Genomic DNA, 5,455 nt, shown 5'->3' on the forward strand with positions numbered 1-5,455 from the left:
TTTTTGGCAAAATCTTCATCTATAAAACATGCTGAGGCTCTTGAATCTAACGAAGCAAAGACTTTGTGATTATTAGGTCTTAAATATACTTCTATTATAAAACAAGGTGAGGTATTTGAGAAGAGGATAGGATCTTTACTAGTTGTTGCATATAATTCTAGCTGCACGGTCTCTATTGTAGCTAGATAAACTCATTTTTTGACACATTATCTTTTTTGGTAATTGTGCTCCTCATTTTGTAATTGTGTTGCTTCTTTGGATAATATTGAGTAGTGTGCTTAGCTTCTCCACAATATAAACATAATCCCTCTTAGCGACGTCGAGTCTTTTTTTGCTTTGTGAGAGGTTTAAAACGTATCATATCAAATTGCATTGATTTTGGCTTTGACGAATACGTTTCAGAAAACTTGGAAGCTATTGCCATTACTTAACTTCTCCTATCCAACCAAATCTTTGTTCTTAATGCCTTTCAAATAAATAATTATCGCATCTAATGGCTTGAATAATAAATTATTTGAAAGATTCTACTTTTGATATTGTTAATAACAAAACTTTGACACTATCCTTCAATCCATGTCGAAAATGGTTGATAAGTGCTTTATCATTCCAGACCATGTTGCAAGCAAGATTTTGGAATTTGATAGCATATGTAGTAACTGATTGTGATCCTTGGCGTAAGGATAAAAGCTTGGTCTCTGCTACTCGTTCTCGATCACTTTCTCCAAATGTGGCCATAAACACTTCTAGGAATGAATTCAAATCATAAAGGAGTTGTGAATCTTTTTCCATTAAAGGTGCAAATCAAGAGAAGTGCGTCTATAAATTTAACTTGGATAAATCCATTAGGATATTGGAAAGGGTGCAACCTTAGGTAGAGCTTGACTTGTTGCAAAAATCTTCAAAATTTTGATCTTATTCCATCAAACTTCTCCGGCATACTAATCCTTGTCCCTGTCATACTTGTAGTAGCAAAACTCCCTATATTTGGTTGTGACATTGATCTACTTGCTTCGTTCAACTACATAACTTCTTGCTGTAGACTCTAAACTTCTTCCACAGGCATAGGCATAGTACTTCTATGATTCACGTTGGAAATACATGAGATTTTTATACTTAGAGTGTTGACAAACTCGTGAAGATCTGCTATAGTTGCAAATCTATTCTCACTTCCATTGAAAATAGCATCCATAATCTTTTCTTCTATAGACAACTTAAATGAATTCAAAAGTTAAATTAAAATAAGGTAATCCGTAACCTCTAAAAATAAATTCTACAAAGAAGAGTAATCCACTCTCTTTAAAGAAAAGATCGGTGCTAAAAAATAAGATTTTTGGTTTAAAGGTGGGTAGTCCACAACCTTCAAAATACAATAATAGAAGTGAGATAATCTACTCACTTCTAGAACAAGACAAAAATAATATATTAACACTCTTGTTAAACTATCAAGGACATGAATCTTGAAGAAAGAAAATCCTCAATACACTCTTCTATCACTGAAGAGAACTAGAAAGTCACTCAAAAGGTGATGTAATATTAACTAGAATGGCTATTGCCAAAAATAAGAAGACTAAAAAGTCTTGAAATAAGACAGACTAAAAAGACATTAACAAGAGTAAAGAAGGCTTCACTCTTGCCTCCATATATACTATCTAACTAAGAGCTATGTGGCAATGTCCTATAGGACCTACAACATGTGTTGACTTTGTTAACCACATGTCTTATCTTGCAAGACAAGTTATCCATATATGTACCACATAGTTGGCTTCTTCCACAAGCTACTACATAGAGATAACGTGTTCCACAAGTTACCAATATATGGTTAGCTTTTTGGCCAAGTTTCTAACCTACAAACACATCTAAAGTCAAAACCACATCTATGAAGCTTCTAGGAAGTTTCTCTAGAAGATTTTATGAAATTATTCTATTTTACCTACTTCTACTTAATCATATAAGTAACTATTGATGTAAATATATATGTCCATGACAACTACTTAGATTGATTTTTTAAGATAAATTATCTTTAACAAATAATTAATGATGGATTTTAAAAAGATCCAAACTATCATGGATTGGAAGGTCCCAAAAATAATCATAGATGTGTAATATTTTTTAAGATTTGCTAATTATTATCAAATCTTCATCAAGAATTTTTTTTAAGTTGCGGCTTCTTTTACATGTCTAATATGTAAAGATAAAATTCACTTGAAGTTAAAGCATTTTCATTTTCAAGCATTAAAATCAACATTAATTGTTGATTCAAGCTTCATCAAGCAAATTTAATTAACTATGTCTTTTGACCCTCTTATTTATGATATCAAAAATAATTTTTTTAAATTTTATGATAGTTCTAAGTTCAAGATCAAGATTATTTTATCAAGATGGTATATTTAATACCATGTACAAAATCTATCACAAGTGAAGAAATGACTAAGTTTTTTCTTGACAACATCTATTACTATTATAGATTATCCAAAGATATTATATCCGATAGTGGGATTCAATTTATATCAAGATTTCACAAAATATTTTTTAAGATATTAAAGGTGGATATAAAGCTCTCTTTGGATTTTCTAAACTTCAAACTAATGGGCAAACAAAATGGATAAATCAAGTTCTAAAAAAATATTTGAGGTATATTATCAATTATCATCAAAATGATTAGACAACTCTTTTGCCACTAGTAGAGTTTATTTACAACAATCTAATATATTCTTTAATTTAATAAACACCTTTTTTTACCAATTATGTTTATCATCTACAACTTGATATTTTTACCTTTTCAAAAGTTGATAATCTTGTGACAAAAGATTTCGCAAATGATTTGTGAGAATTACATGCAATAATAAAGGCACAACTAAAAGAAGCTCAAGAATGACAAAAGATCAATGTGGATGCCTATTGCAAGGAACAACCACAATTCAACATGGATGACAAGGTATGGTTACTTTGTTGCAATATCAAGACTAATTATCCTTATTACAAGTTAGACTATCATAAGCATGGACTTTTTTTAATTTTTGAACAAATTAATCTACTTGATTAATAATTACACCTACTAGAGTCAATGAAGATCTATCCCATATTCAATGAATTTCTTCTTAAACTATATAAGATAATGAGTATACCAAGAAGAAAATAAGTACCACCTCCTCCTATAGAAGTAGAGAATAATGAAGAATTTGAGGTAGAAGAAGTCTTAAACTCAAAGTGATACCAAAATAAGTTAGAATATTTTATTCATTGGTACAGATATGATATCAGTGAATACAAATGAGAGTCAATAAATTATCTTGTAAATGTAGCAAAGAAGGTGAAGACTTTTTATCAACAACATCTATTAAAATTTAGATGAAAAATAGAAAATCTTTGCTGTAAAAGAAAGAAGATGAAGAAAAGATAATATTCTATCTTCTATCCTTATTTGTAGCTTCTATATCTATTGTGGCACTAAAAAGATGGAAAACCAATAACTAGTAGATTCAACTCAAGAGCTATCATTTTTTAAGTTACCAAATGAAACATTCTGATTGTCTCAAATTTTAAGGCAATATAATCAATATGAAGATCTTCAAGAATGACATATTTTTCCTTAAATAAATGGCAAGATACAACATGTTTAGTATCACGACCTTGGAAGAGACTTCCAATATTTAATGATTTTATTAGAACTATAAACAACTCCTAAGAGTATTTCAAATATTTTATTTGAAGGAAGTTATGAAGGCATCAACGACGATCAAATAATAAGGTGGTCTTTTTGCCTTGATATAGGACATTATTGATGGCTAAGAGGACCTATCAACTATCTTCAAAAAAAAACAAAGATTAGAATATGTGGCAAATACAATTTGTCATTTTTTAGATTTTTTCAAGATATGATAATTGTGCCTTATGGAATTTATTCTTAGAACAGAAGATAATACCACGGACATACATACTTATTCTAATAATTACTTATATGATTAAATAGAAATAGATAAAAGTAGATAAAATTAGATTAATTTTATAACATCTTCCAAAGAAGCTTCTTAAAAACTGCATAGATACGATTTTGACTTTACACATATTTATAATTGAGTTTTAGATTAGAAACTTAATCAATAAGTTAGCCACATATTATACAAGTGGATAGAATGTGGAACAGTCTAATTATGTAACACACACATAGAAAACTTGCCTTGCAAGTTAAAACATATAGCTTGCAAAATCAACATATGTTGGAGGTTCTGTAAAACGTTGCCAAGAAGCTGTTAGGTAGACAATGTATATAGAAGCAAGAGTGAAGCCTTCTTTACTCTTATCAACTTCTTTCTTGCTCTAGTCTAGATTCAAGAGTCTTTAATTTTCTTATCTTTTGGCAATAGCCATTCCAATTTCCTTTTAATATACATATTTTTTTACTTCAATTTTATCATACCTCTTTGAAAAAAGTCTCACTTGATTATTTGTTTTTATTAGATTCTTGTCCTTGATACTAGTTTCAATTATGGATTTAAATAATCCTAATATTTGAACTCAATTTCTATTTGATCAAGCATAGTTTTTTAAAGAGTCCATGTCCATGGCTACAGAGAACTTATCTATTATTCAACATTGTAATATCTTATAATATGCTTGCATTTGCAATGGAGCTTATTGACCTCAATTCCACAGATTCTTCAAAAAAGATTATATATATTTATAATGTAAGGTATCTATAATACTTTATATATTAAGATAAGGCATATAATTCTATGTATAATAGATGTATTGCCTAGTGGTATTTTATTGTTGGAAAGAAAAGATGGATAAGAATGTTGGGAGCATTCAAAGAATTGTATTCCTTATCATCTTCTTATTGATAATTTTATACAACTTGAATAAGCAATTTTATCATTTTTTTTTTTGTAATACGAAGAAAGGAGCTACTACCATGCTTTTTGTAATTAATGCCAATATGGAAAGCATATGGCATGTTTGATATTACTTTTTTTTATTTTCTCTTCAAAAAATTGAATTTTTTCTTCTTTTAAGAAGTCTCCTATCCTTCCTTCATTTATTGATAAGGATTGAAGAATTCTTTTATTGTATTTGTCACACACTTTGGTGGTCTAACTGCTACAAGATCAGCTTGAATGAATACAATTTGAAATAATACCATTGTGGCATTCATCTTTAATTATTTATATTTTATAGTCCTACTTGACTTGAGAGGCTCTTAATTAGTTAGTAGAGGTATTTGAGAGTGTGATGGTTGTATATTTTTATTTGATTTAGATTACATATTTTGTGATTGATTTGTAGTACTTAACATATTATGTGTAACGATCTTTTTTTATGCAACAATTGTCACATGATATGGCATTGGATGCCAAATCTCGAAAAATATATATATAATTTGTGATTAGTAGTTTTTTATTTATTGAGATTTTTTTATTGATTGATTTTATTAATGTCAATTAAAATTGAATACTTA

The sequence above is a fragment of the Physcomitrium patens genome, chromosome 19 (genome assembly GCF_059467195.1).
Source record: "Physcomitrium patens ecotype Gransden chromosome 19, ASM5946719v1, whole genome shotgun sequence".
Taxonomy (NCBI): Eukaryota; Viridiplantae; Streptophyta; class Bryopsida; order Funariales; family Funariaceae; genus Physcomitrium; species Physcomitrium patens.